Raw genomic sequence first — 16,507 nt, 5'->3', positions numbered from 1 at the left:
GGCGCCTGTATCGGCAAATCTCAGCGCAGATCCATTACTCAGCCACCGTGCCATGCCCAAGTCATTACTAAAACATGTAGCAGAGCCCTCTCCTGCCAGTCCCTTCAATCTGCTTTCCCAGTCTTCCAGTGTCTTGATTTATCCTTCCTTGGACGGTCTCTTTTACCCTCACATGGACACAGTCCCTTTGTTATTACCTGCAATAGCCACAAGCCCTGTGGGTTTTATGCTCTTGGCCTGGTTTCAAGTTTCAGCGCTTCCCTTGCTTTTCGCCCTCTGTGTGCTAATCAGGGGTTCCCTAGCGGGGTCCTGGCTCTAGATGCCTGTTTAACTTCTGTCCTCAGCATTTCAAAACCATTAGTCAGGGCCTGGATCATGGCCATCAGCATATGAGTATTATGAGGCACACAGTTACATCCATACTTTCTTCACCCCCTGCATCTGGAAGACAAATAATGAGTCCCCCAGTGTATTGTTTATCCTCATCCCATATTAATTTTAGCTATAATGATAAGCTAATAGCTGCTTCCTGGCTATTAGCTGGAGCACACTGAGGTACCAAAAAACATGAGGGCTGGAGCACACTGAGGTACCAAAAAACATGAGGGAAAGGGCAGATGGTAGACCTCTGCCTTCAGCACTTCACCATATTCTGAACTTTCTCTCCAATTAACAAGCTTGTTATCATTCTAATGAGTTACCTATGTCAGTCTGTATTACCTGCAAGAGAAATACTTGATCCAAGCCAACTTACTGTCACTGCACACTTCCATTAGTAATACCCCACTGAACCCCCAAGTGATCATGCCTTTAGTTGCATTGCCATAAATACATGTCTATGCTGTTAAGTAGCCCAACTGTAAAACTCATCTGTAAGTACTGTGCCTTCAACTCATCACTGTTAATTCATTCAGGCCCTTCTCTTCTTCATTTTAGATAATCTCAGACTTCTTCTCCCTTGGGTGATATAATACTTGGTTTACTAACTCGCAGTTTGTGGGAAGACAGAAGACAACACGAGCTTGTAAAAGACAGAGATAGTCAGGGAAACTCCAAGACTACGGCTCTCCTGTCAGTCTTCACGCTTGAGATACCAGGGTCTGTTTGTCTGCTTAACTTCTCTCTCAGCAGCAGATCCTTCCTAAAGTGTCTTTTATATTCTCCGATCATCTGTCATACAACTTTGCTTTTATATGTGCAAAGCATAATCTTTTCCTCCATTTTACTTTGCTGTCTTTGCTTACCACCAATAAAATTTATGACAAATCCACTTTTTTGTTCTGTGTTGTGCTCACATTTAGATTCGAACCATATAAATTTTAACAAATATCCGGTAGAGTTCTAGGGTCTCTTGCATTCATATCTGTTTACCTAGCGCAGCCATCCGCCTTCTTTATTTTTAAAACAAAACCTGGTCCTCAACAAGGGCTAGTGAGACTTAAGTCTGCAAATTGGTTACAGTTCATCAGTAAGTCTCATCTATATCTAACCACATTCTGGTACACATTAGCGACGATCATCCCCCCAAATCAGTGAACATGTGCAAAAATATGCTTTTCTAATAACAGGAAGAGAGAAGACTAATCTACACACTGAAAATATTTGTTTGCATGATCAACAATGATGAAACAGCTCACGTATCTTCTGCCATATGGTATGAACAAATGTCTCCTTTTTTGCTCTATAAGAAAGGATAAGACACTAAAACAAATGGTTTGAGCAAAGAACAACAGTGGAATAATGCAGCAGTGGCAAAGAAAAGATTTCACAGAGCAGAAAGGGAGGCTAAGATAACAGTAATTTGATGAGAAAAGAAAGACGAGATAGAAGTAAAGAAATCCTACCAGAAAATACTTCTTTAAGGCAAAAGAATGAATTTACACTAGTGTTCCTACACAGGTATATCACATAGTCTGGATCAGGAGTGTTCTTTTCAAGCACTTTCTGTGCTTTGGTTCATGCCCGAAAACAACCTCGGAGGGTACAAACTGTATTCCTCTTGGACGAAACTAAGGTGTTGGATGTACTCCAACTGCTAATGGGCTCATTCAGTCTACAGGAGCAAACTAGAGCTTACCCAGAGTAACTGCTCTCCCCCTAAAATGTGGCCATCAGATCCTCAGGCCTGTTCTGCTCTGCAGGTCCACTCCTATTGGATGGATGTGCTACTTGGCAGTGTAGAAAGAAGCTATGAAACCTTGCAAGCAACTGAGGCAACTGTTCAGTTCAAGTGAGTTACCCAAGAGACACTTGTCATTTTCCTTAATTCAAGGGCATATACATACCCCCAAAGGATGTGCATCCTTCCATGAGGCCAAAGAAAATTTCAGCACGTACTCAAGTGTGACGTTGATGTACAGTCATTCTGGTGAACAAAGTACAAGTACCAAACTTTTCTGACCTGAATCTCCTAGGCAGCAGCTCAGAACTGTGTATCACACTTTGCTTATCCGTTAAAAATAGATTTTTGGGGGGGGGGGGTTGTGCTTAGACTGTTTTCAGTGTTTAAGTCCTTGCCATCTACTTGAAAGGATAAACAAAAGCAAAATATTACAGAGGGTGAAATCCTAACCCTACTGAAGTCAGCGGGAGTTTTGCCACTGACTTTAATGGGGTCAGAACTTCATCCAGAGTGTTTATACTAAATTACTTTGAAATAAAGGCATTTTATGAACTACATTACATAGTGCTTAATTAAAACAACTGCAGCAGTAGTAGCTGACCACTGCAAGGAACACACATTGTTTGGCTAAGACAGATTATTTCAAGAAATGCTGGGAATAAGAGAGGAAAATTTTAAACATAAATGGAAGTGATATAAAGTTATCAAATGGTAATGCCATGATCCTTGGCAATTTCCCCATATTTAATAACCTTTAGAGAACCAGTTTTCTGGAACAGATCTATGAAGGAAACAAGGAAACTTTATTGATACACAGAGAAAAACCGTAATGACAAGCCTAAGCAGTACCTTTTGTTTCAGGAAAACTAACTTAAATCATAGACGGAGGAAAAAAGGCAACCTTATGTGACTGCTTATTCAGAGTTAGGCATCACCTGCAAGGAGAATTCAATTCTGTGATAGAAAGGAGTTTTCTGGTCTTCTAATCCCTCACTTGTTTCTATATTTTCTTTAGCATATACTTAAATAGTGTAGGGTGCTTTTTTCCATTTATATGGAAGAATCAATAGATCTTCCTGTAAGGCAGTTTCCTCAAGATGCTTTTTTTTTACCTAATTTTTTTTTTAGCTATATTTCTGTATTCTAGCTTACACTGTTGTATGCCAGAAAGATCTGTAGGCTATAGGCATATCATCCTGTCATCATCATTGAATCCATAAGTATTTCCATCTCACCTTATTATTAGGGACTAAACTTTTTCTTTCTTCTCTCACTTTTTGGCTCTGCGTTCTTGAGTTTGTTTTGGTTAGTCAGTAACTTTTTTGCTGGTGAAATGTCTAGAAAAGAACACAAAGCAGAAAGAGAGCTGTCATAGAGAAGATTAGGCCTTACCATATTAAACATTAGTTTTGACTCCATCTATCACTATTATAAAAGTGATAGATTATAAAAATCTTTGGATCTTGATCTGTGCCAATACATCACAGCAATAATTTCCTTTGACTGCAATGGCAATCAATCCTGTTTGAGAAGAATATTTCTTTACAGATGATACGTTTGTGTTCATTATGACTCTTCACTGGTAGCTGCTCATTAAAAATCAAGGAAACAAGAAATAACGAGTGTAGGGAAATGTAACTATACCTAATTTCACAAAGATGTAAGATAAAAATTTATGCGTCGAGACACTGAAATCAAAGTCACAGTCACATTTCATACGCTAGACAGATATGCAGAAAAACAAAGAGATAGGAGCATAATAGCTCAGATAGAAACAGTTTTACTGGGAAAGTTTTGCACAGAAGAAACGCAAACCTCTCTTCTAAGAGAGATTTGACTGACAGAAAGAGAGCTCCTTGGTGCTTGACAAACTGAAAGCCGTAGGAAGCGTGTGGGATGGCACACTAAAGTTGCTAAGCTATGAAAGAGAGAAAGCAAATCAGACAGCAGCTACTGAGGAAAGTCAGGAGAGAAAAGTGAGTGAATACCTTCTAGGGCCACAAGCCCCCAAGCCCCCTGAAGTCAACAGGAGATTCAATTCATCTCTGTGGAACTGAAGCATTCACTAAAGCCCCATAACTTACACACCACGGACACAGTCCATTAGGTCAACACAAATTTTGTCCTTAGCTTCAAGGCTGCCAGGATTTCCTCTTCTGTGCATGCATTATAAGCCCAACAATAAATTTAGGCTTAGTGGTAAACTGATCAGTCTGCACTACGAATCATCATCCAGAATCAAACCTGATACTGAGCTATACTGATTTACAACATGTGCAAATCCACCAGTTTCAGATGCGAGCCGTCAGTCTGGAAACAGCAGAGGAATTCATGCTTCCTCTAAAGCATCTAAACCAAGTGCTCACATTAGGAAGCCGGGCTCCTGACAGTGCTGGGAGGAAGCTAAGCCCTCGGTTCAGATGGTCTGAATCATCCCCTGGACGGTCCCCCGGCTCTGCAGGAAGCACCGGCACCGAGGCTCGACGGCCCCGCTGCTGTGTCCTCGGAGCGCTCTTTAAATAACAGGAGAGGTACACATCCTCAGCTTTTACTGAACGCCTTCTCTTTTTCTCTGAAGATTACTTTCTCACCCTCACACCATAAAATTAAAATGTATCATTGAACAAATCTACATAAATTGACTTAATACTGAGGAGAACTGAAGTCAGCTCTCGATTAGATGGTTTGAGCGTTATGTAGTTTACATGCGGAACAGAGAACAACTCTGGCACAAGCGTTTCATTGGATTTCATCCCCTAAGGAGCAGATTCACTCTCTCTCTATTCCCCCCAAACGGATGTAGTAATGAAATGAACTATCCCAGGCCAGAAAATGCAGATGTGCTGTTCTGCGTGCTGTTGACACCCAACGCTGCGTCCACCGAGCATGAAGCCAGAAATGTCCACCACACCCACGTCGTCTCTGAAGAATTAGGCAACTGTGCCCTTCTTCCACCAAATAAAACACGTAAGAATTACCGGCTTTATTAACTGCTTTCTCCATTTTATCTTCCTTCTCCCACATCAACTGGCTTACCTGAATCAAATCCCCCCATAATATTGTTTCTAATGAGAAATATTTCCTCTCGGAGACACTTTACATTTTTTCCCAAGTATTATACTTGGGTACTGCATAGTCCCAAGTTTCACACTTTGCTCGTCTTACAGTAGGCAAAAAAATGACAACAGTTGTGGGGAAAGGAACACTAAAAAAAATAATGGAAGCGACTTTCAGAAAGAAAAAGAAACCACTTCTTGAGGTGCAAGTCCACCCACTCCTCTTTGCTGCCTCTCCCTCCCTGGCTGCCTGTCTCACACACATGCACTGCACTTTGGGTAAACTGCAAAGCTTCACACAGAATAAAGAGCAGTTATTCTTACTGACAGTACTATATGGAGCCAGTAACTGGGAGTAACTGGGGTCAAGTCCTTAGGGGAAAAGGCCAGGAGGATTCCAGAGTATTTTTTCTTTCAGCGCTAAGCAATCTACAGAGAGTCAAAATTTATCATTGCACTGGACTAACGCTTGAACCTATCAACTTTTTTGGTCCATATAAAAATGTAGACTACAAATATTCCTACATGCTGAAATGCTTGGTTTTTGTTTTTGCCACAGGCATTCAAATATGCTCACATGAGAATGAACATGGCTACGTATGTACAGACATATGAGCAAGTGTGCATAAGGGACAAATCTATGTTCTAAGAAATTTTTTTTTAACCACGCATAATAGAGCATAAAGTTGTTCTTACTGAACAATTATGTTTATGCCTTTGACATTTGCATTCAGTATTATAAAATTACTCTCTGCAAGTTGCTTTATAAAATAAAGATATTTATCATTCACCCATAGGATTCTCTGAAAACAAAATTTCACAGAGACAGGGAAAAAGAGTCAAAGCTCTGTCTGTAACTGTGCATGTGGTCAAAAAGCTAGAATTTACACAAGGGGCTTCATTAATAATGAAGTAACGCAGTAATGACATTAGCCCGTTGCTTTCTTTTTCACAGAAGAGCAGAAGAGACAGCAGCTGAACATTTGCTAAAATACCCAGAAAGCAGCTTCCACAAGCACAAGCCCGTTGTGCAAGGCCTTCCGTTCCCCGAGGTGCAGCTGCCCCTCAGGTCTTCTCCTGTCACCTTGCATTTCTTTTTCCTCCAAATGATCATACTTTCCTTCACGATTGAGTTGGTGGAAAGATGGAAGCTCGCGAACAGCTAATACATCCCTTCCCATTTCAAAAGCAGTATCGATAGCAACGAGCTCTCTCAAGTTCTCAAATGCACATTCTGAACCAAGGACCGTGTTCGTTTACTTTTTGTTCGGCACCAGTCCAGCAAAGCACTTTCGCATGTAGTTAATGTTAAGCACATAAGCAGCCCCCTTGATTTCAGTGGGACTTCTCACAGGTTTGATGTTAAGCAAGGGCAAAAGTGACTTGCTGGATCAGTGCCATAGACTGAAAAGCCCTTACAGCAGAGACTGATTATTTTTGTGCATGGAGTACCTAGCCCATTTTGGGTGAATGGATACTTAAACCAAATGATAGTAATCACAACCACCTCTGCTATTTCAGGTACAGTAGAAGATTTTTGTTGGACAGAAGAGAAGATGATTATCCATCCAAACTGGTATGACAGTCACTATCAGGTGTTGTTTCTGTGTTTCCTAGGACAACGAAAATAACATTATTGTGTTTCCACAGCAACGCAAATGTATTATGTCATGATGCAAAATACATTCACAGCATGCACAGAAAAAAAAAAAAAGCTTTATATATAGTAAAAATACAGATGAAAGATCCCAATCCAGCTCAAGCATGGTTTTTCCTCCCAGGAACCTGCATAATATAGAATCAACCTAGAATTTATACTTGTCTGTCCCTGCACAGTGCTCTGTCACGGATTTACTTCATTTCAGTGCAGTAACCTACACTTTCTTGGAGTTTGAATATAGGTGCTTTGCACTACATGATTAATCATGGGTATCAACCAGAAACTGCCTTCTTCCTCTGCTTACACATGTGGCTTGGAAATGCTTTTCTGCCCTGCTCATTACTTGTTATTTGATAAATGTGTAGTACTACAGAATGGACAAGAGATTAAACTTGAAATTGGAGGCGTACTGTTGCTCCCCTTCTAGGATCAAGGAGCCTGGAAGGAATTTATTTAGAGAAGGCATTATTGAATCCTTTCAGGAAAAAAAAGAAAAAAAAAATCAAAGAAAGAGTGTATGTTTGAGTTTCTGAAAAAGAGTTTTTCCCTAATTGCTCTACTTGTCTTCCATGAAAAGTTTAATACAATATGAAAGACTCTTCATTGTTCATGTATAAGGTATTTCCAGCACATAACTGCCGATCAGATGTTCTCTCCAGTTTGAGACAACATATTTCTGATTTCCTCTTCAAGTTGCACTAACTTCTAGTAGTGTATTTCAACCAGATCCTGCCTGACAGCACTGCTCCACAGTCCGATGTCATCTGCAGCTTTGCAGACCAGGTATCTGAGAAGTGCTGCTGGCTCAAATGCTACCTCCACTACAAACAGCTTTATGAGAATACAAGGCACCAGTGCAGAATAACAATATTCCTTCTCCTGAGCTATAATTTTAACAAGTTCTTGTTTATACAGTCTGCTTCGTTTTCTGGTTTTGGTACACATGTAGAGATACTTCCACTTCATTCAAAAACATTGAGAAGGGGAAATTAATTATTTTCATAACCTACTTCGACTAAGAGACAAATGATTCCCTAACTCCCGTTGTGAACAAATGCGTTAACGTACCAGCACACCATCAAAGCAGAAAGACTTCTGCATGTTCTTGCTGCCAGAAATGATTTTGCCCTTATCCATGACCAAAAGTGCACATGTTCCAAAAGCCGGGCGGACATCACGCTCTCCGGTCTGGTACTCGACACAACCATAACTAACAATGATACAGTGCCACGGCAGTACGCATACAGAAAAGACACACGTTATCTGCTTCCTACTTAGTGGATGTGTGTGTGGGACAGAGCTATCTTCTGCCTGGGCTTCCCTGGAGGTAGCCTTTCACTGCCCAGATGGAGGACTTCCTTCTCTGGGGCTTGCAGATGTCTGGCAAGCCAGTCTGAACTACTGCACATTGGCTGCTGGACTCAAAGTCCTAGAGAAACCATCACTGCTCACGTACAGATGAGCATTACGGCTCACGTGCAGGTATTCTGCAACGTGCAGGGAGCCCGAGGCATGCCTGGTGTGCTAAGCTTCCCCGGTATGCAAAAATCAACCACACAGAGCATGCAATAGATTCAACGCCTTGCTGGATTTGCTAGCTCACGAGCACCGCCTTGATTACGCGTGCAAAGGTTGTGTCATGCACGTGCAAGGCGTTCGGTGTACGTCAGATACCAGAAGTTTGCTGTTCCTGTGCTGTGTACCACACGCATGCACATTTCTGCTCAGGAAGTCTCTGACAGAAATACAGAATCATTATGCAACACAGAGAGAGGAAAAAACACAACCAAAACTGTCACTAAGTTAATCCCTGGCAAAGGTGCAAGTAATTGAAAGGGCTGGAGCTGGAAGAACTGATTTTCCTACAACAGTATCAAGCTGGAGGATGATTCCCGGAATTAGGCCTGCCATCGTTACTCTAAAATCTGTGAAGACCAGGAGGAATTGTGTTCAGCGCTACCATCCCACCCATAGCTGAACCTGAGCTCTCACAGGATTTGGTCAAGAGCGACTGGCAGGCAACGGAGCAGAATCCACCCTCGCTTTCACGAAGTCGCAGCCAGTATCCCGCTGGTAGGGGTCAGTTCTTCATAGCCGTGTCCTGCACTTTACCATACAAAGTCTGTTCCAAGTTACAGCAAAACTGAAGCAGAACTGGTGGGACAATGTAGCCAAGATTGCCTGGCTGACCTGTTTGTGAAATATAATTACTTCATTTTTGATGAGAAAAGAGAGATCAGGGCCACAGATACAAGCATTTACAAGTGCAAGCTATTATCTTAAGAACTCCAGGATTTAGCCAGGGAAAAATACATCTACTGGAATGAACACTGACAAGTAAAATATTTAATCCCCAAAGTTTTATTTCTCCCAAACATAAAATAATATTACTTTGAATGGTCCATAAATAACATTAATGGAGAGATTTTGAATGGGAAATCTCTAATGATATATGAGAGAGGACTTAAGTAGGTTTAACCAGGCTCTTTCTCAAACTTGGCAACTGTTTATTTATATATATATATATATATATATAAAAAATATATATATATATATATATTTTAATATATATATATATACACATACCTTTTTTTTAAAGCAACATTATAATCTGGTATCTGTTTGGACCAAATCCTAAAAAGAGCTTTTTGTTCCAAATTTGCAAACAACCCCAACGCAGAAACAACTACAGGAAAAGGCTATTTGTTATTGCACTACCAAAACTAGAGAAAAGGGATGATTTCAGTTCTCTGTGCTGCAATGAGAGCTGACTGTGTAGGCCAGCGGATGATTTTGCTAAGCCTCATTTGTGCTTTAGCATAACACACATAAAGGAGGGCTTCATAACAAAGTGCTGTCTGCAGAGCTGCCACCTGGGCCTACACCCTGAAGCCAAATGGACTAAATGTTGTGTTTTTCTTTTAATATTCTAATACAGTGCTATTTGAAAAAAAGTTTGGGATAGGTAAGTGTTATCAATCCCATTTTGCAGTTAAATCAGAGAAGCAGAAATATGAACACGTTATTTGTCCACATTAGTACAGGAACGTTTTCTTCCCCAGCTGAGGCCTTTCTGGTCTGCAGTTTTATGCCTTAAGCTGATGGAAGCTGACGATATTCCCTCAACATGATAATTTTAGGCTAAATAAAATTTCCATCAGTTATGAGTCATCAACAAAGTTCAAAAAGTTATAAATGGAGATTCTATGTAGGATTAGAAATAGGAATAAAATTGTTGGTGGGATGGGGAAAGAGAATGAGCCACTGCGTTGAAATGTGTGAAACAGATTTACTCGATAAAGACCTTAGCCATTCACTTCCACAGTAAAATTGTGCATTAATCTAGCGTTCCCTATTCTGCATGCTGAACAAATTTGAACCCAGTAACTGTTAACTTTACTGAAATGCTGATATATGTATGCCACAGCTTACCCCTTTAAAAATATAAAATTGTATGCACATGCCATTTAGACAAACAATTCAGACAAAGCATGTGCAGTATAAATAACAAAAGTCTAAATCTCTCTAACTAGTAAATATTTAAGTATATACAAGAGCAGCATTGTTCACTAGCATAATTATGAGGGGGAAATCATTGTTTTGATTATATGTAACTAAAAAATATTAAAAGGAAATTACCCAGATTGTTTAGATTTGCATTTAGAATGAATTAACTCAGTTAAAATGTCTTATGCAAGACTTTACTGTAATTAAGTCAAATATTAAGATGCCTTTTTTCAGCACTAGCAAGAAACTGTATGAAAGAAAATGCAATGAGGTTAGTAGCCTGCTATAAAAGTACTGAATTATCCCGATTTTAGAAGAAATACTTGATAAATCTTTAAACACTGTGAATCCAAATTTAGAAGTAATTAACAAGCAGCAGTCTCTCTGCCCTCCCTATCATCAACTTAGACTTGCAGAGTTGATTTTCTTCACATTTAAGCAAACATTGTACCTGAGTAACTCTTTTCCAAAAGGAGGTACAGTTTTTGAATGGCTTCTGCAGCGTGACTCCCCCAAATTGTGCACTAGCCTGTTCATACAAGCGTGTGCGTGTTAAAAGCAGTTTTTACACATTAAAAAAAAAAAAAGAGCAATGTATGAACAGTTCTTTCAATACAGTCATGGAAAATGTGCAGAAAGGAAGATGCTGATATAAGAATGCCTGAAAATACAGCCTATCCACTGCGACTTAAAAAAGCAAGAATAAAACTCTGTATAAAAATAATCCTTACACTTTGCATTTGCATTTAATGTACTTCGTAGTCTATGATTTTTAATTTGCCTAAGGATTGCAGACCTGAAGCTTTTATATTTGAACTGACTGCTCCTACGAAATAACTGCAAAATGGCTCTTGTGTGGATTTACAAACAGAAAATCTTGACATTCACGACAATTAGCATTTTTAACGACTGAGCTGCATGTAGTCAGCTATTTTTTATCAAGTTGCTAGTAAAAGCAAGTATTTTAGGGTGGTAAGCAACAGTCACGCTGTAACAAACTTACAGAAACCACATACGTAAACTACTTAAATTCTTTTCCTATATAGCTCACATTTTCAGTAAGATACTGAAATAAAGGACTTTGGAGCAGTATTTCTGATTGCTCAAAATTATACTCAATTGAAGCACATGGGCTTAGTGCAACTAAGCATGGGCATTACGTTAAGCACATAATTACTCCTTTCAAAATACAAAGAACAAGGTATGTATTTAGAAGTTAATTGCCCGTTTTGCACAATCAGGAAAATATGTAATTTCTATACAAATCAAACTCCTGTGTAAGGTACTCTGGAACAAGAACCCACCGTAGCCAGCTCTAATGAAATCAACTTATAATTGTACTTTTCTCATATAGAGGTTTTCTCTCTCCCAATCAGCAATATGCACATTCTTTTTCTAGTTCAATGTAGTTAGTCAACTACAGAGCATGCACAAGATAGATAAGCTAAACCCTGTCATCAGTGAAATCAATGGGAATTTTGCGATTAATTCTAGGGGAGACAGAATTTCATCCAGTGTATCTGTTTCTCCAGATGCTTACGCATCTAAAAATAGTAAGAATTATTCTGCTTAATAGCCTTACATTGGTAGACAACCAACATGAAATAAGAATCCAAAGCCACCATCTGAACAGACTTTCTGCAAACAGGCTACTACTGTTTTAGACTTTTCTCATGTTGTGAAATTTGCACAGCTCATTTTCTCAAACAGCCACTGTAAAATAAAATATCTGCAGCATGTAAGAAAGCAAAAAATACTGGACATTAATTACAACTGCTAGATATCATATGACTTTATAATTTTATGTTCATATAAAATCTTCACTACACATGACTTTAACAATTGCTGAGCTTCATATAATAGGGACATTAATTACTAAAAATTTACTACAAAGAATTTTAACACTGCTCTCCAAGCCAAAGACATTTCCCAGAAGCTGAATTAGAGGTACTGGAAATAATTTATACTACAGCACTTCCATTAAAAAGAAAGAATTTCTATGCAAGTTTTATATATTCTTATAACTTCTCAATCTACTTTTTGCTTTTTCACATTAGTTTAATTTTTGCAACCTTTTGTGCTTTCCATGCTTTGGTCAAAATTCTGTTGTCCTTGCTGTGTGTAATCATTGCTTTGGTTTCAGGTAAGGAAAAGAATTAAGCTTTTTCAGGAAATAAAGATCTCTCAACCAAAATACAGGCAGATGTCCCTTCTTTCAAAAACAAAAATTATCTGCAAAGCCACTCAGATAAACTGATTTAGAGGGGGAGTTGCATATGGTACTGTTGAATAGAATATTTGAGAGAGAATTAAAGAGACCAAGACTGCATATTTTTTGGACAGGCCATGAGGAAAGCAGAGAGAAAGAGACCATGCACACGTGGAGAGAGGCAGCAGGCAGGCTCATGACGCTGAACGAAGATCCACAGAGCTAAGGAAAGGAGTTTCCTCTTTGATTTCCCCTTCGTTCAGGGAAACTAAGCATCCCGTGTTTGTTTTAAATCATCAATGTTCCCTCAAAAACTAATCTCCTACATGAATTTTCTCTCCTACCTAGGACAACTTGTAAATTTTCCCATTTTTTTAATAACTTCAAAGAAATAAAGTTTCTAAAATTAACATGTCCTAATATATTTGCTCGTGCTCTGACGTTTTCATATTCAGACCCTTCTAAGGAAAATGCAGGTTGTTGAATCGGCTATTGCAGACAGCGACCTTCCCTCCGGCTAAGTACAATAAACTTCGAATAAACTCTTTGGCTTATTTTTGTTTCCATTTCAGTGAAAATACTTGAAGAGATGTAAATTATGAAAAATTTGCTTCATACAAACACTGCCATTCAGGTCTTTTGACCCAGACAGTCTTTGGCAGCTTTGGCCACACTAAGTTTTTACTGTGCAAGGTCTCTGAATGATGTTAGTGAGACTATCTGCGATAAGCAAATCATGAGACTGAAGCAAATCCAAATCCTTTTGTAGGACAGTTAAACCCTTATTCATAACTCTGCAAAAAAAAAAACAAAAAACAAAAAACAAAAAACAAAAAACCCCCCCAAAACAACTGATTTTTATGCAAGCTTTCAACAAACTTATGAGGCATTGTTACAATCCTGATGTTAATACCTTGCTTCATGAAAACTCCTGTTACAGTTGCTTTTGCGGACTAAAGCAAACCACTCTGCCTGAGTAAACATATCACCACATAGCTCTTATTTTTTCTCCCAGTTCAAAACCACCATCGAGTGTTTGCTGAAGGTTCAGTTTTGCAATACCTTGGGCCTGATTCAGTTCCAGCTAAACTCCACGCAAGCCTACCCCTTCCTTCAGCTAGGTTTCGGACCATACGCTGTCACCAGACAAAGGCTTATTCACTGTGATTAGCGTTTCTGAAACAGTCTTGCAGATGCCACAAAAAAATCATAGAAACAACCGAAACATTTTAAAGATGTGAGAAGTAAAAAAAAATAATAATAAGTTTCAAACAGTACAAAGATACTATTGATCAAGGATATCCTACAGACATAACCGTATTTTTTGTGCATTTGTATTCCTCAAAATAATTTTGATTAATCAGAAATACTATTTGGTATCCCAGAAGATTAAAGTTTCCTTATGTTTAAACAATGGCAATAAATCATCCATATTTTTAACACAGAAATGGTTTTTAAAAGTGTTGAGTTCCCTGTGCCTCGGTCACAGAAGTTCAGAATTTTCCTGCATTTAAATTAAGATCTTTGTCATTTCCAGCTTCCTTGAGGAATCTTTTCTCATAGGTCAGATTAAGACGTTTCTAGTGTGCCAGAATCATCAACTTTTTTTGTTTGTTTAAATGAGCATCCCCGTAGGAATTCCGTAAAATGTCAAAGTATAAAAAAGTTTATGTCTGTCCTTTGACTTGAGCAGGGTAGCTTGAACATTCCTCAATTCAACTGCAACCAGCAATTCTCTTCCCGCAAAGATTCCCGCAGTTCCTGTATTCTGCAATTTCACCTCATTTTAAGCTGCTACAGTTGTGATTTTTTCAAACTGATACATCTTTAGAATTTTTTTTACGTGCATTTCACGCTTCAGAGTATTTTGCAGATTGAGTCCTCCTCTTTCACTCAGCACTTTCTCACAACTTCCGGCATATCTATTTTGTTTTAGTTCCCCAATTATATTTTCAAATTACTTAATTGGGAAAAAAAAAAAAATAACCAACATGATGTGCTAGAGTTTACCCCAACTTACGCACTGCAAATCAGGTGCAATGACACCAAAATTGCTGGAGTGGCACTGATATAAATTGTTGTGCATTTTAATAAGATTCTTCCTCCCTGTGTCAACTTGTCAAGGGCACTGCAACTGCTGGCACCTCCTAAGTGTACTCTTACGTCTGCCCTGAAGTGCCAGCCCTTTGAGAGAGACCTGTCGTAAGAAAAGAGGGGGGCTCCCAGCACCCAGCTGCACCCCAAGGCAAAGCAGCCGCGCCGCGCTGCCGGGTGGCTCCGGCTTCGGGCCCGGTGGCCGGAGGGACGCAGCGCGGTGGCAGCTCCGGGGGTGCCTCTCCCCGCTGACGAGGCCGGGAGCCTCGGCACCTGATCGCCGGGCCCCAGGTAACTCCTAACGTCTGAGGGGATGCATCTCCCTTCGCAAAGCAACAGGCGTCTTTCCAACACCACTAGCAGGCACTGGGTCAGCTCCTCGATGAGGAAAACCAGTAGAATTGCAAAAAACTTCCTACGCTCTGCTTGTAAATGAGAGCACTCTAAAGTAAGGTACATTTTCTGCCTTGCTCGAACTTGTCTAAATCAGCACAGTCCTTGGCTCACACCATTTTAATAAGACCCATGTGTATTAAACCAGATTATATGACACATGTTAAGGTTCATGTTTGATATCAAATTAACTATCTGGATGATTTATGGAAAAGAGTTCACCTCCCTTTCCCCCATGTGAGGTTTAAGACTAATCTTCAAGCAGATCTTCCAACACTTTCTGCATTTAGGCCTTCCCCGCTTGAAACCTTCAATGTTGTTTTTATTATCACAAGAGGCCGATACCCAGCCTAGCATCTGTTATTATTCCCTCGCCTCCTCTCTCTGGGAGGACGTATGAACCTAGCATATATCACCGTGATTAGTGGATGCTGCTAAATTCCTAGAAAAAAGAAGCATTGCTTTCCTCTGCCTCATAGAAGGATTTGATTGCACTATTACTCTATGCATTAATGTGCTGCTTGGCTATAAAGGGAATTGTTGAGTAGTTTCTTTAAAAAAAACCAACAGCAATAAAACCCCCACAAGTTCCATAAAGTAAACGAACACCCACCATCAGCGCTTACCCATAAGGATCAGCCTGACAGCTGTATTGATAATGATAGACATTTGGCTAGAACCACTTTGGGAGACAAAAGTGTGGGTTGTGCCTCCCTCCGTCCAGCAAGACCCTGTGTACCAGCATACGTCACTGGAAGTAAAGGCAGGTGATGCTGTAGGGTCCCTCACCTCCTCTTGTCGTTTCCACTGACAGAGAAACTTCAGAGCTCACCGGGGACATTATCAAAACTGATTTGGTCGGGCTGAAACAGGAGTCCACGAGTTCACCAGATAACCCTCAGTCTGCCTATTTTACTCTTTCCATGTAGTCAGTGCCATGCTTTGAAGGGCACTTACCCACTGCAAATCTAAAAACTCATTTCCAGTTGTTCTTTTCTTCAGATGCTGCAATAACCTAATTCCTGAAGCCTTTAGTTAGGGCTCCCCACTGCAAATTCCACCTCGTCCCTTCTCCCACGCCCTTACTTCTTTTTGCAGCATTTGCCCTAGTGTGTTGGGGTTTTTTTTAACGTATGTGTAGGTATTTAGTCAACACCCTCATGACTTCTGACTTTGTTTAACCCACCTATTCATGTACTTGTGTGCACGTTTGGTTTTCCACTACTTACCATTTTCTTTCAGCGTGGGAGCAAGTCTGGCGAGGACACAGGTGGGCAACTGTCCGCGTTCTTGGAACGCTGTACAAACGGCTACAGACAGGTATGCCGTAAGCTTGCGTACAACACACCGCGTCCTCAGCAGCTGCCACCAAGCTCTAGTTCTACTTCTTGTCTGAGCTGTTACAGACCAAAAAGGGTGCTCCAGTAAGATTTACTATGCGAACAGCCAGGCTGCACTAAAGTCTT

The 16,507-nt window shown here is 40.0% G+C and overlaps 1 long non-coding RNA gene across 1 annotated transcript in view; it reads right to left on the bottom strand.

The window, feature by feature from the left end:
- LOC112988340 (uncharacterized) overlaps positions 1 to 16,507 on the bottom strand; it is a 99,401-nt gene that overhangs the window by 72,561 nt on the left and 10,333 nt on the right. The window contains exon 2 of the long non-coding RNA XR_010388914.1: positions 3,358 to 3,459. This is a non-coding gene — a long non-coding RNA (uncharacterized LOC112988340). The remainder of the gene's footprint in view (positions 1 to 3,357; positions 3,460 to 16,507) is intronic.

Source organism: Dromaius novaehollandiae, chromosome 4, assembly GCF_036370855.1.
Source record: "Dromaius novaehollandiae isolate bDroNov1 chromosome 4, bDroNov1.hap1, whole genome shotgun sequence".
Lineage (NCBI taxonomy): Eukaryota > Metazoa > Chordata > Aves > Casuariiformes > Dromaiidae > Dromaius > Dromaius novaehollandiae.
The sequence above is the reverse complement of the archived record's forward strand: the minus strand, read 5'-3'. Positions and strand labels throughout refer to the sequence as shown.